This window comes from Empidonax traillii, unplaced genomic scaffold (genome assembly GCF_003031625.1).
Source record: "Empidonax traillii isolate 1590-97213 ecotype Southwest subspecies unplaced genomic scaffold, ASM303162v1 scaffold24:size2376012, whole genome shotgun sequence".
NCBI lineage: Eukaryota > Metazoa > Chordata > Aves > Passeriformes > Tyrannidae > Empidonax > Empidonax traillii.
The window spans coordinates 1933709-1961285 of NW_020955217.1; positions in this window are offsets into that span (position 1 = coordinate 1933709).

Sequence of the window (27577 nt, forward strand, 5' to 3'; positions counted from 1 at the left end):
TAAAATAACTTGTTCTGTGAAGCTTCCTCATGTATGTAACTAAAAGGAGCTGTCTGGTTACATCTGTTTTTGCACATCTTTCAAATATATCACATACAAGATCCAGCATTTGGGAATCTTGTGTCATCAGTGACACTGTCTAGGGAACTCTGAGTTCATAAACCAAAGAACAGATGATATCCATCCATTTCTGTAGTTTTTTCTTCTGTGACAGATACAACATTGCTAATATTCTTCATTGTATTATTAATGACATTCTTTATTTAATAAATGATGGCAGTATAATTTGACACAAAAAGGTGTTTATACACAAGAGGTTGCAAAATGTTCTTTGTTTTGCTTAACTGTTTAAGGACACCTTGAGAAGGAAGAAACAATTACATTGTTTATGAAAAAATGAAGAATGTAAATTGGTCAGTTGAATTGTAGTGTGGAATTACACAATTTGGACACGCTATTTAGTGGCAGATGCAGAAAATTCACAAAATCTGGGTTGAAGTTCCTTTGCTTTTAGCTCATTTATCAGTCCACTCATTTTCTTTGTGGCACAAATGCACTGATCTGCTTTATTCTCCTATTCCTCAGAAGCGTGTCCTCTCCTTAAGTAACTCTGTCATAAACCCAGACATTAACCAAGCAGCACACAATCACAATAGGGGGATGTTTGGAGTGATGATGTTTGTCTTCCCAAGTAACCATTATGTGTGAGAAGACTCTGCTCTCTTGGAGATGGCTGAACACCTGCCTGCCCATGAGAAGCAGTGAATTAATTCCTTGTTTTGTTTTTCTTTGTGTGCACGGCTTTTGCTTTCCCTATTAAACTGTCTTTATCTCAACACGTGAGTTTTCTAGCTTTTATCCTTCTGATTCTTTCTGTGATCCTGCTGGTGGGGGAGTGAGTGAGTGGCTCCGTGGGGCTTGGTGACTGGCTCCAAGACTGTTGTTGCTCCTCTAGTGCCTCACAACTAGGCAACCCCACTGCAAGACCTCCCCAAGAGACCCATGTTTTCTTGTCTTGCCTACTCTGGTCCTCCTCTGGTGGCTATAGAGACTGACATACCCAAATTTGCTTTTGCAGGAAGAGGAGAAGATAAGAGGAAGATTGAGGATCTCCAGGCTCTTCACAGGGGGTAAAAGGAAGCTTTGTGGCACTCCTCTTTTATTTTTTTTTCCAGAAGATGGTTTGGCTAGAAAACTGTCTGAACTGCACTAAAGGGCCAGGGATAGAAAGAGCTATGGGTTTTTTTGCTTCTCAGCTAGCCAGCTGCATCTTCACTCACATTTCTGTTTAGTTTTGTAACAACACAAGCTGGGGTGTTTCCCTTTCTTGAGTATGTTGCCTATGTTCTTGTGTAGAGCTTACATCAGTGTCAACCCAGCAGTCTGCTTCCAGGATGGGGCATCTTGCAGAGCGTGGACTGCAAGGTTGTGTGGGTGTTTTGAGAAACGTTTGTGCCTTCTTTCTTGCTGATAGTCTATTGCATACCTCTGAAAGAGGTAGAAGAATTTGTATCAGTCATCACATCTTTGCTCTTTTGGAAACATCAAGCTTTTCAGATTGTCCTTCTGGCTGAGCCCACGTGTTAGAGATGGGGAATGCAACGCAGACATTCCTAGTACATGCTGATGTAAATACCTGGTGAAGGGGGTCTGGGGATTTTCAAGGCTTGTTTGCAAGAAAGACCACAGCAGAGTAGTTTCCAGCAGGCAAGGTGTAGAATTTCAAAGTCTTAGGTCACAGAGTCCAAAAATGACGCCTTATGTTTCTGTACTGCGCTTTAGTAGATGAAATCTCAGATTCATCCTCAGCAGATGTACACTGCCAGTGCTGGCTTTTGTAAGGAGACTGTTACGCAATGAATTTTCTATGTTTCATCAGAGCAGAACTGTGGGAAACATCACATGAAAGTAATACATCATATAAAAGATATTAAAAAGGTGAAAAATATACCTGTGGGAATTGTCTCATAATTTTATTATCCAAACCTCGAGAATTTGCCAAACAGGGCTGTAAATCTCAGAGGACTGGCTGTCTCACAAAATTTCTGTTGTTTTGCTAAGGAAAATAGGACAAGTGCACATTTTAATTCTGAGTACTTCGTTGCTTCTGTTTCTAGTCTGTAACTGAGCAAAGGAAGTACAATGGTGTATGAAAATGAAACTGAAGAAGAAAAGGAACTGCTTTTCTAAACATCTTGGCATTCGGCCAGGTCTTTTTGGTGATGCAAATTGGGAAAACTGCTGGAAAGCTAAGAGCCACTGTAGATTACACCACAGGAGAATCTGGCATGTAACATTTGACAGGTTTTTGGAATTTAGATTTTCAAGACACAAAATATAGGGCTTTTATTTAAGTACTCAGGTGCAAATATAACCTAAGCTCTTCTTAGGTGTCTGAAAATATCTAGCTCTTCAAAAACAGGCTCAAAGAATTAACTCACAAACTAGCCAGAGGTCTTGCCGTATCAACATTATAGCATCACTTTTGCATAGTCACACCTATCATAGTTCAATGACTGCCCCCATATCCCTCTTTTTAAGCTAAATTCAGCAGTAACTGACTAATTAAACAACTTTGAGATGTATTTCAGAACCTATTGACTAAAAAGCTATATTCTTTCAAAGCTGAAAGTGTTGCCTTAGGGGAATTAAGTCAGCGCTTTAAATTTTTTAGTAGCATGGCTTTCTGCTTAATAGGTTTTGAAATACATCTCAAACTCACTTTATTAGTTATAGTATATTTTAGCTCTGGAAAGTGGTTGGCTTTCTCCAGGCATGGACACCAACTAGTAGGGTTTGCTGAAGGCATCCCACTTGCATACCAGGCTGAATATGTCAGTGTTCCCTGCTGGTGCAGCGAGGCAGATGATGGTGGAGTGCCAGAAACTGGATATCACTAATGGGGAAAGGGTGTAGAAGAGATCAACCTGCTGCTTGAAGCACCTTGTGCAAGGGTTTACATGCACACTAGATGTCTCAGGTCCCCTTGTGTATCTTGACTGGCTTTCCATCAGCAGCGTTGGAAGCCAAGGCAGTGCCGATGAGATCCTGTTGCTGCAGAGGGTGTCAAAGGCAATTTAAGGTTTTGTGGAATATTCTACTTGAGAAATGTGCAGGACCTCTGCAGGGAGGTTTCATCTCTGACAGCCTATATGACAGCTATATATGTCTCAAATACTTTAGGACAGCTCATGCAGTCAGACACATATGTCCATATGTTTAGGTAACTTAATTTTAATTTATACACCTAATTTACTAAATTATTTTGTTTGTTTGTTTATTTCTTTTTTTAATCTGGAGCTGAATCTTCTGTGGAGTGACTGCAGGGTGGTGCGCCTAAGCACGCTGAGCTCCTTGAGCCATCCCAGCCTCAGGAAAGTGCTCTGCCTGTGCCTGGTCTGCATGGTGGAAGAGCAGGGAGACTCCTGCTGTTTTTGGGATTGTGAATCTTTCCTTCTTCCAAGCAGAAGCAAAGGTGCTCTGCTAGGCTCCTGGTCACTTCTCTCTATGCTCACTGGCCTGGTAGTGCTCTCCTTCATCTTCACAGAGGAGAGCATTTGGACTAGTGTTAATGAGCTGCATGCTTAATTACCTGCTACTTGAAACTTACTGGTTTTACATTAGAAAGGTAAATTCAGCATCATCTGCCTCAAAAACTGCTTAGAACAAATGTCTATAGATATCACATTGCCCTTCAAAATCAGGTGTCACTCTCTCTGCTTTTACTAGAACAGATAATTTGTTAATACATTAGTCAGTTCTCTCACTGAGATCTATTATTAGACAATAACATGCTTATTTTCTAATATAGCATATACAAACTTAACCTGTCTACTAGATCTATGGGTGCTATTTTTTTCTGAGTCTTGTCTACTGCTTATTTTCTTCAGAGCTCTTTTTTCTTTCTGAAACCACACAGAGACATATTTTGAGAAAGACTTTGACTAACAGCTGTTTGACCTGCCAGGTTGGAAATCTTTTCTGCTGATTCTGTTCTGCTGCCAGGCTGAAACAGAATGAAAATACACAGATTCAGGTGATTCTTCTGAGTATCGACACTAAGGTTTTTTGAATAGAATTTTAAATTTACCTTCTTAAACCAGGGCTAAAGCAGGAACATAATTGATCTGGGAACTTGCCAGAAATCACTGTCTTTTCTGTCATTATTTCCATTCCTTATTTTCCCCAAAAGTTCTTTATTATGTTTTTGAGTGTTTTTGAAGAAAATCTTTGAGATTGTCCAGGTTCTGTGCATCTAATGTTATACAAGGAATAATTCAAGTAATACAAAAATTATTCTAACCTTCCTTTTAAACTCAAGCAAAGCATACTGCAAGTAATTCCGAAGAATTTCAGTGCTCAATAGTTTTTGAGCTCTTTAAAAACTGTGCAAAGCCACAACAAGAGAGGATGACAACTCCCCCCTTCCCTATTAATAAGGAAAATGAACTTAAAGAAAGATAAATTTTGCGAAGTTATTATTTCTGTTACCTAAAATAAACAAATATCAGTCTAACTGCAGCAAAGCCAACATTAACAAAAATTATGTAATAGTATACAAACCTTAGTAAACTCTGAAAGCTGTACTTGGTCATTATGATGAAATCAGATAAAATCCCCATCCCTTCTCTTACAAAAGCTTGATAGAAGAATAGGTAGGAAGTTATTTGTAAGACAGTGACTGACCCAGTGACGCTGACTGGACTGGTGTGCCTGTGCTAGGACAGATTTAAAGCTGAGCAGGCCTGGAGTATTCAAAGGCACAGGCTGCCTCTAGTCTGGGATACCTACCCGTGCTCCAGCATCGTTTTCCATAAATCTCATCCCTGAGCAGAGCTGCCTGAATTATGTGCCAGGACAGGTTTCATTTGATGATCTCAAGTACTTTTTTCTGCTTACAGCTTATTCACAAATGGCTTTGAGATTTGTTTAGATTTGTTAGCATTTTTGTGGGCATAAATAAACTGTTAATGAAATAATTAGCTTCTATGATAAGGTGATCGTACATATTTATGGCATAGGAATAGTCTCTGAACTCTGTCCCTGCTCCATAACTGGACAGTCTGCAGTTTATATGCAGTGGTCTCTGCCCTGTTCGGGGCATTCAGAAATATTTGTTACAGCTTGAGAAAAAAACAAGCAGTTGCAGTGCAAATAATGTTATAGATGCTTGTTCTAACCAATATTTATGAGGTTTTTACTCTCCGTTATTGATCCCACAGCTCTCAGCATTGTGCCAGACTGCAGAACACCAGTGAAACAAGCCACTGGGCTTGGATTGCATTTTAAGAAGTTTGTTTTATTTTCTTTGCTTTTTGTGAAAGCAAACCACTTATGAGAAGATACCAGTCATCAGAGAAACAGAGACAATAAAGGTAGGGTCGGGTGTTGCCTTCTAGGAGGATGTATTATTTATAGGTGGAAACTTTTACTATTTTAATACATCTGCATAGACCTAGTAGGTTTTTGTCGTGTTTGGCCTCAGGCTGGCAGTCACAGAGTATTAGGAAGAGCTGAATTAACGATTCCAAATTAAAACATATTGAACGTTGACCTTTTGCTATTTTTATTTCCTCAGAAAGCATGTTTTCAGCAAGAAAGAAGCCTTTTCTGTTTTTTTGATTTTTGTTTTCAGAAAGCAAGGATTGATAATATTTAATTTTACCAAATTTTCCCACACTCATCTTTCAGGTTTGCTTAGGAAAACAATTTTTCCATAAATTTTTAATTCCTTTCATAATTTTCCTTGAACAAACAACAATACCCTTTTCTTACTTATGCTAATAAGTGGAACACAGTTGTAATGAAGAAAAGCAATATTTGTGTTGCAGCAGAGCAAAATTTTAATATTTTAAAGTGATCTAGAAATCCAGTAAAATAAAATTGACTTCCTTTTATTAATGAATGCTTTCAAATGAGCAGATCAGTTACCATGTGCAAAAAGTGCTGCTGGACTGTTGTGACTCACGATATCTTGCGCCTGGTCTATGCAGTATATTAGCCCACTGAAATAGTGTTCCAGAATACAAACTGGATTTTTTAAACAAGATCAGGAGGTTTTTTTTTTTTATTATTTTATCAAATATAGTATTCTGGGCACAAAAATGTGTTCAGACTGACTAGGTCTTGCCTCACTTCCTTGGAAGCAGTACAATGGGAAGCTAGGTTATCATTGCAATCTTCCCCCTCCCCCCTACCTCTTTCTTTCCATGAACAGTAGGGACTGAAACTACACCTGTTCCATCACAAACAAACCACTTAACCTGAGTTAAGTATTTGGCTTCATTAAAACACAAGGGCATATCTTGCTAGAGTTTGTTGAGATAACAGTGGGTTTTTGGAGGTTGGTTGTAATAACTAATCCACCATGGCAAAATACAAATGTGGCAAAATTTATGTTACCTTGTTGTGGAATCTCTCATCTGTTCTTTCCAGTTCACCAAATTCTCCTGCACCCACTTACCCAGCACTCCCAGGAGTCAGTAGCACCACCTTGCTGACAACATCCAGCAGACGAAAAATTGCTGCTCTTTGCCTGCACTACTGGCCATGCCGTGCTAAAGGGGCAGCTGCAGTCCACCAGTACGGGGGCTCCTCTGGCTCCACCATCCGCTGCTCTGGTCTCAAGACTTTTTCTCCAGCACTTTTTCAGGCCTAGATCATAAACAGCATGTGTATTTTAATACTTTTGCTTTTAATGGCGTTGTTATTGACTTACCGCAAGTTCAACATAAATAAACCTAATTAATTGTCTTTTACCTTTATATGTCTGAATGATGTGTCAGTTTTTCATTTTCTTTCCCAAATAATGGAAAAAGTGTGTACAAATTTTACGAGTTAGTACTAAATGGCTACAGTAGACACAATTAGGAGCTGGGAGCCTCTTTGGACTAATTATAGTACAAAGGGTTTCCGTTCCATTTAACTTTCTCAAATCCAGCCTGGACCAATGGTAACAAAGAGCCTGGAGTGGTGACTGGCCAGTGTTATGGAGTGTAAAATAAGTGGGCTGATCCTTGCCCCTGTTCTTCCTAATGGACAGATGTTCATACAAATACCCTCACCACTGTTACCCTCAGCCAAGGCATGAGGGATGGCAACTTTCCCAATCTCCCCTTCCCCTCTGCAGACTGATCCCTCCCCTGTAGCCCTGTGACTGAGTCCCAGGTTATGATAAGCTTTTCCTGTGTGGGCTGCAGCCCCAGAAGTGATTTTGCAGGGAGCCAAAATGCACCACAGTGGGATGTTGGATGCAGTGAATGAAGTCCACAATCAGCACGAAGCCTAAGGGTATGCCTGGTTTTCAATAAAGTTGTGCAGTTGACATCAAATGGAGCTTACTCTTTAGTACTATTCTTCTTTCAGGCTGGGAGGATCAGTTTTAAAAAGTAGACATCTCAGGTTATGCAGGGAAGGTTTGTTTTTTTTTTTTTGTTGTTGTTCTTGTGGGTTTTTTCTCCCTTTTGTAAAAGAAGTAAGTAAATATCTTATTTGTTTGGAAAGGTAATACTCTGCTTAGGTAATCTGTTGTTTTGAAGGATCTTGCTTATATTAAAGCAAACAATATCTGTGTCTATGTAGCTTAGTTATTTGCAGGACACTTATCCCTGCAGTGTCTGAGAGCCAAGCAGGATCATTAAGGGAAATGCTAACATGTTGAAATCCTAAATGAGAACTGCATTATGGGGTAAGTTCAATTTCATATCATAGTGGGAAAACTACAGCCTTGCTGTAGATGAGTGGGGTATTGAATCCAAGCTGTATTAACTTTGTATGCTGTGATTTTTCCCCCCCCCTTTTAACTTTCTGTTTGTTAGAGACTTTAGATCTTGATGGGTTATAAAGCTTGAGGCAGGAGGGGGAAAAAATTATATAATAAACCCAAGCAGCATCAGTAGACTGGAGAGCAAGAACAACCTGCCACTCTGTGAGCTGCAGCTGATGAAGGGTACAAAAAGAAATGATTGACACCAGCATACAAACACACGCCCTGACTAGACACAGCAACGTAGCTCAATCTCAAAGTTATATCCTGTGATGAGAGGAAGGAATACAGGCTTTAAAAGTAAACCACTTTGCCAACATAAACCCCCCATATATTGGAGTGAGCCCCTGGGGAGCAGCAGTGTGCCCCATGCCTCTCCTTTGCTCCCGCTCGCTGCAGATCCTGCTCTGCAGGCTGCAGGCAGGTTCAAACAAGGTCAAAGTGTCTGGCTTCTTGGCAGGAGCTGTCCTTTCTGCAAACTTAACAAATGGGGTCCAGGTGCAGAAGATATTCTTTGCAAATATGTCCTCCATTGCGCCTGTAATGTTTTCCACTGCCGGGGCTGGAGCTCCCAGGTTGTGTTAGTCCCCTGCTGATCAGAAAGGGGTTTGACAATGACCAGTTGCCAAGAGAAGGAACTTAATCAAATTAGAACACATAAAATTTCTGAAAAACATACTATGAATTCAGCACTACGTGCAGCTGCCTAGAGCAGAGGTCTTGAACACCCTGCCCATAGGCTGGAGTTTTATTTCTTTGTGGGCCATATGGCACATGAAGCTTGGAAACAGGCTTACTTTAGTAATAAAATGCTGCTCACCCACCTGGCTACAAAGCTAACCTCTAAAAGCAAGATAAGCATAACAGATAAAGATTTCTCTTCCTTATGTGAAATGGGAGCTCTGGGAAAAATTAATTCCTTCCAACACTTTCTGCCTTTGCACTGCATTGCACTGGGATGTTCACTCTGAAGTGTAATAATGATATAAATATCTGTCAAAATGACCAGTTTTTGTCAAATGAACTAGTTAGAAGAAAGAAACATAAAGCTGGAAGAGACCTTCTAAATCAACAAATGCAGTTACATAGTGTCGCTGGTAATAACCTTATTACAATATGACCAGTCAAGCCTAGTTTGAGTTGAGAAAAAAATAAAACCGCTGAAGGGAAAAATGGGACTTGCTGATGGGAAGGAAATTTAGAAGCTAGAAAGTTAGGGCTGAAAGAAAGAAACAAGTAAGGGACAGGGAAAGGGGAATAAAGAAGTAAAATAAAATAAAAAAAAGAAAAAGGAATAGTGGGAAAAAGTACAAGGCTAACAAAAAAAAAGGGAAAAAACGGACAAAATACTTCTGAGGCATATTTTCTTGCTGATGGTGATCAGTCTGACTTGAATGGCTGCTGATGACAGCTATGAGAGCCTTGTTATTGTATATGAGACATACACCAGCTCTGATTGTAGTATAACTTCCTCCATAATGTCAATGCTGTTGTGTAACAGGTAATAAATTTTCATTTGATGATGTTTGCTTCCTGGGAACACTTGAGTTTTACTTGGGGAGTTACAAAAAAGTGCTGTTTTATCTTGAGTTTTACTGAAAGCATTTTTTACCTGTACATTCAGAAACACAAATAGTGTATTTGCACAGTTAAGTGCAACACATGCAGGCTGTGTCTAGTTATGGACCACAAGCCCATAAGAGGCATTATTTTTCTTCCTGACTGGATGAATTACGCAGCTAGTCATTATGGGTCAAGCTCTGAATTGTACCACGTTGCATTACTTCACCTCTGTGTTGTTCAGTCAAAGACACAAAAAAACACCATGGGATTTAGATGTCTACCCTACTCTATATTCAATTGAGATATTTGCAAGATGCAATTTAATTGGATTTTCATACTGGTTGGAGCTTAAAATCAAACTTCATTATTGGCTCACTCAAATGGCAAATACATGGAAAGTTGTGAGTGACTTTGGATGGGATTAATGAACCTAATAAATTAGTCATCCAGCTGTGTTATGAAAACAATTTTTTTCTGGAATGTTTGCTTTCAACTTGCCAAGCAATGCTTCAGCTTTGTATGGTTTTGCAGCAATTTTCAGCAGAGCCTGGCAACAATACCTAACTTAATGTTAGCTTTGTCCTATGCAGAATGGCTGGTAGGCTGGTCCCAGTAAGCTGACATTCCTTTGCAAATTGGTCAGGACTTAAAACTATCTTCTGTCACTGCCCCTCATTTCACATTAACCTTAACTGATGCCCAGAAGGACCTAACTGCAGGGCACTGGAAACAAATGTACCAGAAATCCATCCTTCCACAGTTTTACCACCAGGCATTAGATATATCAGAGATCATTCTATTTAATTTATGAGGTGTGAGAATCAAATAACCTATATAAAAATTTATGTTGTGTCTCTAGATGTCCAATAGAGATTGAAATATGTCTGGTTAACTTCCAAATAAATTGACTCCTCCAGAGTTTTCACTGAATTTTTCTCCCAGGCTAGAGTATGATTGAGTTTTATAGGTTTAACATTGTGAAGTAGCACCTTAGAGAGAGTAGAGTTGAGCCATTTGCCCATACCATAGGCATATGCTATTGTTTCAATACCAGTGAAGGGAACTCACTTTAGAGGAAGTTTATGATTCTGCTTTGCCTGTAATTACTGATTAAAATGGTACCATAGCAACATTTGAAGAGAATCAAGCCCAGTCTACTGAGGGATAGAGGCAATGTTGTGGGAAGTATTTTTGGATGTTTCTCAGACAGCAGAAATTCAGTTGTCATCTTCAGGTTAACTGGAATTGGTGAAAAGGAAACTTAATTACACTTTTGAGTCACATTCTCCCAGACAGATGAATGGGATGCTGACACTTGCGCATCCATCCGGCCAGAGACCCCTCTTATCAAAAACATAAGCGAAACATATATGAAAGCAAATTCAGGCACCCTCCTCCAGTGTGCCTGTTGCAGGGAGCCCTGCAAGCTGCTGGGACATGTGCCAAGGAATTGCCATCTTGGTAGGATACGTGGGTCTTTCCTTGTGGCTGGGGTTGGTGCATCAGGCTGTGCCAGACTTTCACACTTCTCCACTGCAGTGCTAGAGGTGGAGCTGAACATGGGACAACTTTGTTCATCCTGGAGAGGGTGAGATACGAATAGTCCCTCTGGACATGGGTGTACGTTTCCCCTTTGGTACCTCCTTTTTGTTGCTGTTACCATGCCTTGAAATGTGGGTGGTAGCTCTGGTTAAGGGTGTGTTATGGTTTAGCCCTGGCTGGCAACCAAGTGCCATGCAGCTGCTCGCTCGCTCCCACAGCAGTGGGACTGGGGAGAAAAATGAAAGACTAAAAGCCAGAAAACTTGTGGATTGAGGTAAAATCAGTTTAATAGGTAAAACAAAAGCCATTCATGGAAGCAAAGCGAAACAAGGTTCAGTCACCTCCAGGAAAGCAGGACTCCATCATGCATAACGGTTGCTTGGAAGACAAGTGGTATAACTCCAAACGTCCTGGCTTTTTTCCTTTTTCTCTTTACTTTATATACTGAGCATGATGTCATGGGGTATGGAATATCTCTTTGGTCAGTTTGGTCAGCTGTCCATGTTGTGTCTTCTCCTAATTTCCTATCCAACCCCAGTCTCCTTATCACTGTAGCAGTAAAAGCAGAAAAGGCCTTGGCTCTGAGTAAGCCTGGCTCAGCAATAACAAAAACATCTCTGTGTTATCAACCTTTTATTTATCACAAGCCCAAAACAAAGCCACAGCCCATACTGGTCACTGGGAAGAAAATTTACTCTATCCCAGCCAAAACCAGCACAGGGTAGAAAGCTGTATTTTTGCCTTGATGTGTGTATAATGTACTTGAGCTGAGGACAATACACAGGAGAGCAGATCCAACACTAGCAATGCTTTAGGAGTGATAGGGACAGGAGATGTGTTGGTCAGGGGACAACTTCAACAAAGGGATTGGTTGTGCAAACCCTGATCACCAGAGATTAAGCAGATATTAAGCAGAAGTCAGTTGCAAATTCTTCAGTATAGCTGAGCCTAAACCTGGCATTTTTAACACTCTTTGCCCATCTGTAAAAAACACTTGTGGTAATGTTAATCACACCTTACTAGCTGGCAAAGGAATCTGTGCCAAGACTGCACACAAGATTGTTTTTTTCTGTTTACCAGGAAGTGGCAAAAGCAAGATTGGAGAATTGGCAGAACTGTGGTCTCACTACCCATTCTTTTTTACCTGAAATTTTTCCTTTACTCTGTGAAATCTGGGGCAGGACTTATGTTTTACACTCTAGGGAAGCAGCTTTGCCTTACCTTTCACATTGTCTACCATTTCAGGCTTTGACTTGATGATTGTCAAGAATTTGTAGGGTAGGTAAAACAGCAAAACAGAAACATCTAAATCTCTGATCTTTTTATGAAAACTTACAACTGGCACAATGATTACAGTTCCTTGGGGCTGTTAAATCCTGTGGGAGCTCTTGAAAATTATAACAGATTTCAATGACTGTGTGTAGCAAATATGACCCATGATTCCACCTATGTTTTCCTTTAGGTTTTTTTTTTTTAATTCCTACCCCTCCATTTCTTTCCTTTCATCAGCTCTTTTTAATTTTGTCCTGCCCTTGATTTTTTCCTGGAATAATCTAACTCTCTTGGGCTTAGTCTTCATTAAAAAGGAAAAAAAGTTATCTAACGTGTCTTACCTAACAACCCTGTTTTTTCCAGTAAAGGTGAGAAAGGTGATTTTCTTTTCAGGTCTGCCAATTCTTGTCTTTTCTTCTGAGATTGCTCACCAGCATGGAGATGGCTTTGTGCTGTGAATTCCTCTTTCACCGTTCTGCTCAGAACTGGGTCATGACCACCATATTGTACCAAGGTTGCCGTGCAGCTGTCCATTCAGAAAGATTTCCAGTGAGAACCAGCAATATTTTTTCCTTTGAAGTGTTGATAACAGCTATTGTTGGATTCTTCCTGTCCTGGGTGAGTTTACATAAGTGATTGTGTATGTGTGTGAGATAGCAAAGGGGGAAGAAGCGGATGGAAGAGTAGTAGTAACTGGAGAGTGGATGAGTCCACAGCACATGGGTAAAGGAAATGCTGGGAGAAATAATTACTGCTGTAATCTGATTTGCTAATAATCCATTTATAAAACAGTTATGATATATACTTGTAGGAATGTGACTGATCATAACGACAAATGGTATTACTTCCTCCCCTCCCACTCTGTATTAAGGAACCTTAATTACTTGATGGCTCAAGACTGTGAGTGACTCATGCTACAAAAAGTCAGATGCTCACAGCGCATAATGGAGCTCTTGAAAAGCTTTTATAATGATGGCGGGCTTGCACTACCTCCCTCCCCTATATCCCTCTTTGCCAAAGAGTTATTAGGTAATTTAAAATAATTAAAAAGGAAATAATTAAAAGATTTTACACACACAGAAATAGCACTTGCAGCTAATTATGTAAGTCTATCACTTCTAACAGTGGAACACAGTTACCATTATCAGAGAATTGCGTTTGAATTGTGACGGATAATCCTCTGGTCCCATGTTACACTCTTGCAAGTGGGAACTGGTTGTCTAGGTTTTTACAGAATGAAAGAGGTGTATGGAGCCTGTGCTCTAGCCACAGCTCTGCTGTAAGAGGTTTCTGCTCAACTTTGTTCCCTGCAGATTTTTACCTAATTAAAACATAGCAGGGAACGAAAACTCCTCCATCTAATCTTAATGTGTTTGCACAGGGTGTTCTGCTAAACGCGCAGGAGTTCCTGCATGCTTGCAACTCCCTGTAGGCTTGGGATGCCAGAGTAACTTCCTGATGGGGGACTATAGGCATGGGCCATATTAAATGAAGTAAATGACAAAATTATCCTATGGGCTTGCAATCAGCAGCATGGACATCATCTCTATAAATGTGGTGATAGGGGTATGAGGTAATAATTAATTTAATTGATCAGCAACATAGAGCTTTCATGTGGATTATGGCAGCTGCTTAACGGTGCAAAAAAATTACATTGTAGTTTTACCATAAGAAGCTAATATATTACCCAAATAAAGCCTTAGACACTTTAGGCATTCAGAACCTAATTATTCAGAGATAAAATTGGCCAAAAAAGTGAGACAAACCTCCTTATACCTTTGAAAAATACCAGTAATATATCACTGCTGATAATCAAAATGCCACTAACACTGGATAGTCACTAATCCAAAGGATATGACCAAACTGTGAAATAGCAGCCAAAAATAAGCATGCTTTTTGGATCCCTTGACTTTTTATTTGTTTTTGACCTCTTCTCCTCAATTTCCAGTGACAGGGACTGGAGTCAAAGCCATCCTTTTGTGTCTGTGATGTCCTGATTCCTATGGATGTGAGGGAGCACCTGCCTGGACAGGCTGGGTAGCATCAGTTTTGGTGCCTTCTTCCTCTTACCTGCCCGTTCTTCATCCACGCCATGTAATGTATAAACCCATTGTGCAGGGACAGATATTGCTTGAGAGACTGATTCACTGCAGAGGCTTAACAGGAGGTGGTGTGGAAGAAGAAAACTGGAAGGGTTGAGTAGTTTGCAGTACCTGTGTACTAGATGACATCAGCCTTTAGACTAGTGGGTGGGCATGGGGTTTCTCTGACTTCCTCCCCCACTGCGTAGATGACAAAACACTTCAGCTTCTATTAGTGCTTTTCAGGCTGTGGCAAATGAACCACAAACCTGTCCAGGAAGCCACAGACAGTGCTCTGTGAAGACATATTGAACAGGGTCTTTCACATCATTATTATATAGCTTTTTATTGCAAACTGAGAAGTGAAAGTTTCAGTTTTTCATTTGGCAAAAATACGGAGGATTTACTTAAAACATAGCTGGAGAATTTATTCCTTCTTGTTGATATATAAATTTTCCAACAGAGAAAATTGCCCAGGTGCTAAGCGTGGATGGACACCTGCAGTATGCTTCACTTGGCAAATCACGGACCAAGCTTGGTCTGGGTCCCAGCTCTCCTTTGTCAAGGTCACTTCCCTAGTGGTATTTACCAGAATCTTCCTGATGCCCTATAGAAGCATTGGGGAGTGTTTAAAGTAGAAAGTTCATTTAGCCACTCCATAATGGGTTCTAGAGAAGTTTGTATCTCTGTGTTCTTTGTCTGTAGATGAAACAGAGAGAAAGGAAACCAGCTTTTGTGAGCGCCTGCATGGTTTGCATATTTGGTTGTAATATGGGCTAGCAGCAATTTCCTGACATATGAAATGCTTTTTGAGTTATGGAGAGATTGTGCTTTCTAAAAGCTAAGCATTATAATGTAGTACTTTAGGAGTGGTGTAAGAGAGGTATTAAATACCATCATTAATGATCTAAAAGAAAAAAGTGAGAAGAACATGATTACAAAATTCAAAGGATATTGAATTAGGAGGACTAGAAAGAAAATGAGATAATAAAAAGAGACCTAAAGAGATTATAGAGGTAGGCGAGGGTTTTTACAGAAACTAAGATTCATCCCAGAAAACTGCAGGATAATAAATCTGAGGAAAAATAATTTGAAATGCGTATCTCCAAGAGGAAGAAGGAACCTGGGAAGCAGTAATTCTGAAAGAAGTAAGATAATAATGGTTAGCCAACCAAGCCTGAATTTGCAATATCATAAAGTTGCAAAATGTCCAATATAATTTTCAGTTGCAAATGCCAAACTATCATGTCACAAGACCGATTATCTTTTTTGCAAACTGTTTATTGCAACTGAATGCAGAACAGCTCAAGCAGTTTTCAGCTCTGAGAAGTGAGTTTTGATCTATTAAGTCCCTGTGCAATGTCCTCAGTAAAACTAATATCCATTTTAAATGTTTTGAGATATTTTCTAAAATTGGTGAGATTCTATTTTGTCCATGCTACCATGTCTGTCACATAGACCCACCATGGTTTTTAGCTACTATCCCCTCAGTGGTATGAAGCAACTATCACACTCTTTTACTCTTCCTCTTAAGGGAAAGGTTTGCATGTATGGTTGGAGGTTGAAGGAGAAAGAAGGGGAGGATGCTTGCCTATTATATAACTGAAATGTGCAAAGAGCTGACACTGGCAATGGGTGGGTTCAAAATCTACCCTTCACTGGGAGTGGGCAGTGAGGAACAAGTGGAAGAATTTATGGCAGTTTAAATTAAAAAGTTTCATTCTGCAGTTAAGCTGGGCTAAGAGCACACGAGCAGGCTATTAGTATACCTTGTCTGAGGAGAGAAAACTCATAAATTTGTAGTAGTTGAAGACTTTTACATTGCCCTCATTATACCCTCAGTTCCTTGGCCCTGGACCAGCAGCTCTGTGATATTTCCATTGAGCTACAGCAGAATAGAAGACAGCAAAACTTGTTCCTGAAAAGTAACATGACCCCTTACATAGTCTGGGTTGAGATTACTGGGCATCATGTTGAAGCTGGTGCAGTACACAGTGAGAAACCAGCACAGTAAGCAAAGGACAGTTTTGATATGTTCCCAGGAATGAATATTACCAAGGAGGCACTCAGTGGATCAGCTGAGGAACTGTGTTGCTGCATTTGGTTCCCCCTGTATTTATTTAAGCACTGAAGTTTTCAGACCCAGGTAGATTATATTTACAATCTCCCTATTAAATCATCATAAACTTTTAATGCTGGGAATATTACCTGTTCAAAAACCCAAATGTAAATAGCAAAGGTTTGGAGTGGTTATTGAAATTTCTGTCAGTGTGAATCATACCATCTTACCCAAGAAATAAGCTGCTGGATTTAATAAGGTAGAAGTTGTGAAAATGAGTATCTCCTCCAAATAAAGCAAAACTAACATTTTACTGTCTTCTGATGGTTGAAAATTTATGGTGGCAGCTAGAATATGAATGAAAGTTAAATAGTCCTATTAATTTGATTACTTGTTTCCAGAGCCATCAGACATGTGGAAAGTAATATCATGTGGGAAGTGGTGTAAGATTTACACTCGCCTGTGAGAAATCACTGCTCCGTCTATCAGATTTGATAGGTGTCAGAGGGCCCTTTGAAAATTAATAATAAGAGAACTGAATAATAAGAAAGACACGTAGCTGTTTAAAACTTTTAAACATTTGAATGAATTCTTGAACTAATTCAAAGAAAAGTTTAAATGGAAGTTTTGACATATATCTGCAATATGGTAGAACTGCTCAGCCGAAAGTGTGAATTATCTCACACTCACTGGCATTTGTGAGGGGAGTTTTTAAAGTGCAAAAGATTTTATGGCCATTAAAATTAGAGAAAATATGTTTGAATTTGTGCCTGTATGCTTTTGTGGTACAGGAGATCTCAACCGGGTCAGGACCCTGCTGTTCAAGCTTTTGTAGAGACCCAAGTCATACTGTTATGCAACAACCCTCATAAACAATGTTCCTTCGATTTATTTTATGTTAAAATTTGCTAAGCTATTAAATGCAATAAATTCCTCTTGACCAGGGCAGTGTGATGGGCCTCAGCCGCTGTAGTGGTGGTCACAAAATCATGCTGATGAAGAGCCCATTTCTTGCCTCATGAATGCCAATGGCAGAACTCTTCATTGACTTCAGTGGGAGTGCTGTTAAACCCCACAGGAGACTTAAACAGAAGTAACTGTCCTGAATTGGTGAACAGACACTTGTCATGTTTCATCTTTGTGTCTTCTTCTGTTGAGGGGAATCCTTTTCCCAACCAACCTGGGAAAGGTATAATATGGAAATTAGCAGAGCAATGTAAAACAAAGCCCTGTTCAGAGCCTGCATTTCCCATGAAACAGCAGCAGTTACTGTGCAGCCTGGCACAGAACAGGTCTGGATTAATCTCTTATTCTTCATTTGAAAGGCTCTGTATTAAAAGACTAAGGTTTAGGATTTTACATCCATTTAATACCTGGCTAAGTATTGGGGGTATGTGTTCAGATATTAATGTGACTAAAAAGATATATGCTTGGGTTAAGGTTAGTTCAAAAAAAGAAGCTCTGTCATTAATAATTTTTGGTCAGGAGCTCTGCCCGTCATCAGGAGATAAATCATCTTCCAGCAGCTATGACAGCTCTTTAAGTCTGAGGCCTGAACAGCTTAATTGGGGAAATGATCAATTCTAAGATACATAGTCAAGATGACATCCTTGGTGCAGTAAATTCTTTCAGGAATGAACATGAATAAAATGAGTATATTTATGGAACAGTGAGGTAATTCAGAATCTTGGCTGTTAGGGAGCCTATGCATCTTCATTCCTTTTCTGCCCTGTAGCAATTTTCCAAGGTTCAAAACTCAGATAACTGTGAATGGTCTGAAAACTACTCCAGGTAAATGTGGACTTTGTAAGAATGAAGAATCTTTCCAAATAGTATAAATGAATAAAAAGTCTGTGTTTCCCTGTGAGTATTATAAGTTGACTGTACCTTGTTTTTTCTACACATGGGATAAACATAACTCAAAACAAACCAAATCTGCAAAAACTCTTCCCTGTGAGTTGCTGGAAAATATTGCCATTTTAGAGTGACAACTATGTGCGCTGACCCCATCTATAGATCCTATAAGCAGGATAAGCACAGGACTTTGTGTACTTTAGGTGTCTGAGCAGCACTTGAAAATCCCATGGTTTGTCTCTGCACCTTTCTTAAATTAATGATTTGTTAAGTGAGGTCACCTAGAAAGAAAAAAACTGATTCATCTTTTGGGAAAAATATACTTGCTCCAAGGCCCTACCAGCCAGTTCTCGCTCTCTGCTCATCTTCCCACCTCGGAGAGCATCCTGCAGTATATACTACTGCCTCCTGTAAGTGTCCTGCACAGCAAGGTAAATTCGTGAGGCCAGTCATGGCTAGGCAGAACTGCATGAATAACGAAAACAATTTCATCACATGCTTTACTTAAAGGGTGCGTGGAATTCCTCACTGGGAAATTTGGATGAGCATCTCAAAGTCCTTTGTGGTTGAGGTCTCAGGACTGCTCTTAGGAGCCTCTTCCTGGTGTTTAGGGAACTGTGGAGGATGGTGGGGGTAACACAAGAGGGACAGTATGTGGCAGCAGATCAGGTAAGTCCAGAGGTGGGCAATGGATGCAGGAGAAGGAACCTGTGCAGAAACAGAAAGATAATGAGACTGACACGTGACACTGAGGATGTTGAAAAAAACCCACATTTGCATGGCTGACCTCTCCATCCTTATGTCCTGGGGGCCTTGCTGGGATTTCCACAGTTTATATGGTGCCTTGCTATAACATGCAAGGAATTTCAAAGGAGTGTGATTTGTTACATAGAACAATTAATGACCTGACAAGTTTTTCCTCTGGATACTGGCATTGTATTATTCACCAGTAGTGCTGACTGCTGCCTGGAATTTAGTTTGCAATGGAGGCTATCATCTCCCATTTGTGTATGTACATTGCTGAAATTTCCAATCTTGCCTGGTTTTTTTCCCAGTGAGAGGAGAATGAGGTGCACCAACAGCCCTGGAGGGGTACCGTGGCTGTGCTTCACTGGCTGGGCTCAGGCAAGGAGGAAACCAGAGCAGGGGCAGGACACAGGGGAAACAAACTACTGCTGGCCAGAGAGTCTGTGGGCTGGAGGTGGCTGCTGCTGCTGGTGCCATCCAGTTCTGCTGCTGCTGCAGGAAACCAGGTGCTTTGCAAGCTGTTAGTGTTGATTGTGGTAAGGGGGAGTGCTGGGTATGCACTGCAGAAATGGGCTCTGGAGCCTGCTAGGTACATACCAATGAATTTTGGTTTCGAATTGGTTTATTCTCATTCCTACATTCCATGTGCCTGCAAATGTTCCCGGAGATGACAAAACGCTATAGCAGCCATTCCTAAGTTATGACTGGTGACCTTACGCAGAAAAAATGGCTTCGGGTTATGTGAAGAGCATCCACTCATACACAGGTTCTTGATTAACCTTGCAGGTTCTTGTTGAGCTGTTACAGTGAATAAAGTAGGAGGCCACATGAAAAGCACTTTCACACTGACATGAAGTAGAGCAGACCAAGTGCTCTTACTGTGTATTTTGTCAAAATAATTTTCATTGCTGAAGTTTAAGCCACATAGCATAAATATTTCCCAGCTAGCAGGCAGTGATTGTGAAGCACATACTGGAGTGACTCAGGCCATCAAAAGAAAAGCTTTAACCATGAACTGTGTGAACTCTAAGGAAAACCTCCAGTTGAGCTAATATAATGTATTGGAAGTGACTTGGATATCTTCCCATCTGTAGTGCACTTTAATGAAATCTGTCCTCCCCCGCTCTGAATGTGTGTGTGTGTGAGTGTGTACTTAATAGATACAGGGCAGCAAACTCCCCAGGATTAGCTAATGAAAATAGCACTGTAAAATGAATTGAGCAGAGCAGTATAGCTGGAATTTTGAGCACTATGACAAATGCACCAACCCAAAATTCCCCTCTTCCACTGCCGCCAATATTTTATGTGCAAGTATGTGTTACAAACTTCTAAAATGAGACTGCTATTTGTAAATTAAAATTGACTTGGGTCACAGGCTCCTACTTAGGGAAGCAAAGGAGAAGGAGGAGCTTTTAAAGTAGTAGAAGATGGGACTGTCCTTGGAAATTCCAGGTCATGCTTGCCATTAGAAGAAAGCACAAGGAGAGCCTTCTGAGTGGTGCTGGTGTGAGGAACTATGTTCAAGTGTGTGAAATAGCATGGGGACTGGAGGAGCTAGGGAATTTTTCCAGGGTCCTTAATGCCTAACAACAGCTCCCAGCCCAGCTGTGAGAACACTGGGGGAGGATGGAAAGATACCCACAAAAACAAAAGGCTGGGGATGGACCAAAAAAAAACCTGTGGGTCTTATGCAGTCTTACCTTTTGGGGCCTCATAAACACATTGCCTTGTTTCCTCCAACACTGCAGGAACCCTGGCTTTGGGGAATGCAGAGGAAGTTTAAATTTGCTTCATTTCAGGAGGAATTTTTCATCTTCATGCAGAGTAAGTGACACATAATTTCAAATCTGAATGTCTTAATTAAGTCTAATTATTTTACCATACTTTTTCCTTCATTAGACATTGTGTTTGTAATAATTGCTGTAATCAACCATATGGTTAGTATTAACTCCTTAACTACATGAGGGCAGATGATTCCTGCAAGAGGAATAAATGACTTCCAGGTCTGAATGTGTCATGCTGAGTCCCATCACCCCAGCGTATGGCAGGAGTTTGGCTCTCTGTCATCTCTCACAAATGAGTACTAGGGAAAGGTTTCAGATACTTCACATAGCTGAGCGGGTTCAGACAACATGTAAGCCCCAAACCTGTGCTTTGGACATATCTGCCTGTTACCTCTGCAGTGCCACAAAATGCATCCCTGTGGGTACTCCTTGTTCCAGGTAGCAAGGAGTTGGAGCTAGAGGAGCTGGCTGAGCTGGGACAACCTCACTGGGCAGCTCCCTGTGGCCCAAAGCTGGGCACTTTTGGTAGCAGACTGTCATGGTTTAACAGAAGTACAAAGTGAGTCTTGTAGGACAAATTTTCTGTGTGTTAGTACTCATGCTTATCCAGAGCACCAGCTTCAACCTCGTGCCATCAGCTATAATTTCAAGAAGCCACTACTAACATGGAAATGTGTAATGACGGTATCTACCAACTAATTCTCTTTTCACCAACTTCCAAATAATTCTGTCATCTTGTTGGTAATGGTTCCACTCTCAAATTATTTTTTACAGTTATAGTACAACAAAAAAATCTGGATTAAGTGCACTGTAATTGCTGGGCATTGTAGGATATATGTTAATTTTTCTTTTACAGTGTGCCAGGTTGCCAGAATCAGTTAATCAAGTGTTTCATCTCTCTGTGAAACATTTGTAATGTACAATGCTTACTGAGAAACATCTCGCTTGACCTGTTACTAGGTGCCTTGTATTTTCACTAATCTTACCGTAAGTAGACTTTGGTTAGCTATAGGGTAAATCATAGAGTAAAATCTAACCGTACTGCTGTTTTCCACCCAAACGTTTAACCTATATATTGATTTCCTCAGTCACCTTTTTCTTCTGTTTTCAGGAAAACAAAAAACCAAAAAACACTTACAGAGAAAACAGTGATGATGTTCAGAGATAATACATGACCTCTTCAAAATCTTCTTTAGTGGAGATGCAGCGAGTTTGTTCAAAAGCTTTCTCAACTTCATGGTGGAATTGGTGGTCAAAGAGACAAAGAGAGTGGGTGCAAAATAATCTCAGTCTTGTCTGACCTTAGCTAGGTTTGGTCAGTTCCAGACAGAGAGCGCATACCTGGAACAACCAATGTCTGCTGGGTACTCCTCTCAACAGTGATGAGGGGACAAGGATGATGCCCTTGTGCTGATGAACCTCTACCTGTCTTACTCCTTTGGCTGGTACCAATAAGGAATGATTTTAAGCTTTGCATGTTGAACCTGGACTTAAGATGGATGCCAGAGGTGGTGGGGTGGACCCTTTTTTAAAAGGGAGGCATCTTTGTGTCCCTTGGGTTTATTTCCTTCCCCTATACAATTGCATCCTTCTGATGAAGGTAGGGGAAGATTTCAAAATCCTGGGAAATGAAAAGTGCCTCTTGGTTACCTCTTGTCCCTGTGGCACTCTCTGAGGCTGCCTGTAGCTGCAGGAGGTGACAACACATGGTTCCATCAAATGATGCTCCTTTTGTGCCAAAGGAAAGGCTTGCAGGGAGTGGACTCAGCTTATCACAAAGATGAGTTGGGTTGTTAAGTTTACAATAGGTTAACAATTTGCTCCCTTGGTAGCCCTATTCCTTTCCAAGCTTGGGGAGGCAGGGGGAGCAGCTCAGAGAGAGATACCTGTTTGAAAGCAGTGTATATATGCATACTCTTTTTCAGTTAATGACGGTGGCACCAACATTCAGGGCAAGGGAATTAATTATTTAAATAATCTTTGACAGATCTTCTGCAGAATTAAAATTGGTGATGTCCAAGACTTTTTTCCCCTCGGACATATGCTAGCTTTTCCTTCTGGATAATTCCTTGACAAAAAGGAAGGTGAAAAAGACTTTTTGAAGTCTGCTGTAAATAGGCCACTTCCCAAATCCCTTCCTTGTGATTTGTTGTGATTTATAAGGAGAGTAAGTAGAACATGAATCAAGTGTGTGAAGGAAAATGGAGGAATTTATTTTGTCCTGAATATAATATTATTATTATATTATTATATTATTATATATATTACATATATTTTATATGTATATATATATAAATTATATATTATTATTCCTAATTGTAAATGTAGTGAGTGGAATGGAGACACCTTTCATGGGGACACAAATGGGGAAGGTGCTTTTTGAGGTGTGTCAAGACAAAAACCTCAAACATGACACAGTCTGAAAGCAAAAAGTCTGTGGCTGAAAGCTCAGTGGGCCTGTGCAGACTTTGAAAGCAGGCTTGTGTCTTATGAAACATACAAAGTCCTACCAAGCATGGAATAACCACTTCATCATTTTAAATGAAGGCTATAAAAAATTACGGTCAGCACATAATAGGTGTTTTGCACCCATGCTAAGTATTGCCAAGAAAATAGTTACCTAAGTAAATCAATAAAGTATCATTCCTTTCAAGGTCTTCCTGTCCCAGTCCGTGAACCTCTCATTTCAGATGAGTACTAAAACCTGTTCAAGATTTATTTTGATTGAAGTAAGCATCTCTGCATTATCAGGCAGTAAAGAAGTTGTTTACTACTACTCCAGTAGGGTTGGAAAATCTTTCTGAATATGTGCACTGTTTGGAGCCCCAGAATTGAAATTTTTTTTCTTTCCAGAAAACAAAGAGTTCAGCCTGAGACCTAGAAATTGCTTCATAAGAAAACCATCTGTTCTGAGAGAGATGGCCTGAGATATACTGTCGCATACCATGTTCAAGTTTGGTATAAAACATTTCTATTCATATTCTGTTAGCAAATAAGCCTGGGCTGAGGTAGCAGCACCTGTTCTGGGTTCATTTCCTATAAATCAGTCGATGTTTAATATGTTCCTCATTACTGGAGTGTTTGAAAACCAGCAATACACCTGAAACCCAATTTGCTGGCATAAATGCTCCAACAAGGTAGTGAATTTTCAGTTCACACTGTCAATTACTGGCAGCAAGCAAATTTTGACTTGGCCATTGTCTAGGTTCGTACAGTTCACAGTCATACTGCTCCAATCAAACCATAAAAATGCAGCTCAGGATACGCCATTGCAAGAGCTGGAATTCCACCTTTTTAACACATGTAACAAAATCTTTGCACAAGGCTCTTCATATATAAAGTGAAAAATTTCAAACGGAAAAGATACTAAAGAAAATCTTAGTCTGTTTGCAGAATGTGTGAATGATAGAAAAGCTGACTCAGCTCCGAGCTGTGAAAGATTTGGCTGTCTCTGAGTGGTATAATGCCAAGTAGTTGGAGCAATGCTGCAAAGGGGAAAATGGTTCACCCCAGACACAAATCAGAGTCATATCCCCTGCTCTGCTTTTGAGATCAAAACAGTTTGGGGGAGTAAGAAGGCAAAGAGGATGAGCCCTGACCTGTTTGGTGTAGAGGATGGCAGACAGGTTTCTCATCCATGGAGCCATGAGCTCCTCAGGGAAGATGCTAAGTGACCAGGTTTCATGGACTTCCTAGCACCTTAATAGATCCAGGGGCTGCAGGATTCTTCCTCATAAGGGACTGAGCATTTAGGGTAAGATTCAGCTTTAGTGCAGCCAACTAAAAGTTACGTGTCTATTTGACACTACTTACTTAGTCTTCCTGCAGGTAGCAGCTTCTTAAGCCTTGACTTGAAACCTTATCTTTGTCTGGACAGGTTTTCTCAAGATCCCAGTCAAGAAATGTGATTTTGTGGGGATGTGGAGAAGACCAGATGTCTGCAAGTCTGAAATCATTAATATTTCAGGCAGAGTGGACACCTTTGGGGAAGAGGGCAAACTTGCAGCATTTGTTGGAACTATGATGATAAATGAAGGAGTGGAAAAGTCAAGCTCATCGCTGAAAGGACTCAAGCACGGTTTCTGTGTGCCTCATACATGTGAGTGGGATGCATCAGGTTGTAGCAGACCTGGCACAACACTGACTCTTTGACATTATCCTCCTTCCCCCAGATGGAAAATGTCATTATCCATATTCCTGCATTGCCTGAGCATGCTGTCTTTTTTATTAAACCGAAATACTGGGTTTGGAGGAAATTTTGGGAGTTTTATGTTTCATGTACCTTGTTTAACTCCAAATTCCTCCTTTTTTTGGCTAAACTTACAAATAAACCCAGTATTTCTGATTAAGTTTTTCATTTTTGCATCTTGAATAAGCCTCTCTTATTGATGTCTGCATTTCTGTTTCTATGTACAAATCTATCAAGACCATCAGGAAATGGTTTCACAAACAGAATTTATTGCAAAGCTGATTATGTATTAATATATACAAATGACAAATCTAAAACACAATGTCAGAAAGCAAGAAAATGCAATCAAGAATTTATTATTCTCCCATTACTATTCATCTGGGAAAATAGCTACTGTGCTTTACCAGAATAACTTCCCCCTCCCAAACCTTACACCCAACCCAGGTTTTCTAAGTAAGTGCCACAGAAGTATTTGTAATAAAATACTATAATATATAATAATATCAGAAGTTCACTTTAATTTATTCACCTATTTTTCTCACTACTATATTCCATATAGGCTTATTATAAAAATTTATTATCAGTCATATACATTGTGTACATGTATGTGTGTTTCTAAAATTATGGGTCCTTTTTATCAGTGGAATAAGCAACTTCTACATTTCAGAACCTTGCATCTTGTTCTGTTTTATGCCCGTTTTTCCAACATTGCAGGTAAGGTTTCTTCTGGGAAATATTCACGCAAGTGCGTCTCCCCAGAAATAGCCTTATCCCAAGCCTCATTTTAACTTTTCTCAATTTAACTTTTTTTTTTTTTTAATTAAAACCCAGTAATTTGAGTAAAATGCAGTTAAGAAAAAAAATTTAGTGCTTTGCTCTTCTGCTTGGAAGTGACATTATGACAATGCCTTATCTCCTAATACGGTCCCCTTTTATACCTTGAGTAACTGTTTATCTGTCCTTTTTCAACTGAAGGACTCAACGTGCTGACCATTTTATTATCCCTCATATTGTGAGATATTAAGAGTTATTATGGGAAAAGAATTATACCTTGCAATGGCTTTGCTTGGAAACAGCACTACATGTTATATTGACACAGTTATATTTGCTTGCCAGGTATTGCTAATTACAGATGCATTTTGGATCTGGCAACTCCTACATGCCCATATAGCAATGGATGAAATGTCTCTCATTTGAAGCGAAAAAGTCTTTGCTTTTGGGAAGTCCATGGCAGCCATAGCCTTACTTTTGTCACCAGAAGCAGGTTCATTACCATATTGTCTGAGGGTATATGGTGATTTTGGACATAAGGAGCAATGGGAACCAAATGGTTGATACACACAGGGACACAGGTGCACATACACACACAAACACATGTACAGGTCATTTCGCATGTGCCGTGTACTATACATACACTTGTTTACAGTACTATCCACTGCACGTGCATGTGTATTTGTGCACATACAAATCTACACTTATGACTGAACTCCGTGAGGCATCCTGGGCATAATACAGAAATGATCTGCCTGTGTTTCACACAGAGGCAATCACTCTACAAGCACATACAAGAAGTCATTATAATAGTTATGCTATTTATGGAGAAATGTGTAGCTAAAATGTAGGAAAATTATTGTTCTCCATATTCTCACTTTTTTATTGAAGAAACAAATCACACAGTAAATTACATCTGATTTGCATGAAATGTTGCATGCACCTAGAGCTCAGCATGAACCTGGGAAAAGACATTGTTTTAATTCCATAGCCTTTATGGTGGCTTGTTTTTGTTTTCTTTTTTTCCTTTTTTTTTTTTTTTTTTTTTTTTTTTTTTTTTTTTTTTTTTTTTTTTTTTTTTTTTTTTTTTTTTTTTTTTTTTTTTTTTTAAGACAAATTTCTGAGCTATGTTTTTTATTTGGCTTCTCTTGTATTTTATAGGCCCTCCTGGGTATAATTCAACATCTGCAAATTGCCATGGTGAGTGAGGAAAAAGTAATGCCCACTGCCCAAGCGGATGCAGAGGAGAAGCAGGAGGGAGCACATGCATGCCCCATGGTGATGATGGATGCTGCCCATGCTGGGATCTGCTGCCATTTGTTGTGGAGGTATTCATATGGAAGGGAAGCTCCTATTTGCTCTGTGTCAACACAACATGCCAAAGGGTTTGGTGTCTCATTTTCCTTCAATTTTTCCCCCTTCATTTCTCTGGATGTCAGCAGTCAGCTGAAGACCCCTTATTTTCCCATCACAGGTTTCCTGGGATGTCTGGAAGCTGCAGAGAAGGCTATCCATGTGCATCAGCTGGAGTACACATCTGGGCGAGGTCCAGGGAAGGGCAATAATGTGATGGTGTACTGACACTCTGACTCCATGGGGTGTACGGAGTCCTTGCATATACAACCTGAAAACAGTGTTTCCTCTAAGAAGTGTATGCTTGAATGTAGAAACATTTTTGATGGAGATACTCTGCCCTGTTCATGTAGTCCTAAGGGACCAGGACTGCTTAGCTTTGATTGCTCCTCTCTGCAGGGACATGCCTTTTGTTTTTAAGTCATGCACTAGGGGATGGCCCTGTGTCACAGGTGGGAAGATGGGGTATGTCAGGCACATATATGTGTGCACATGCAGACATTGACACAAACTCTTTTCAAAATCTGTTGCATTGGGCTCAACTTCTCTTTGAAGCCAGAGAAGCCAGCAAGGGGCTGCAACAGTGTGCAGAAAGGG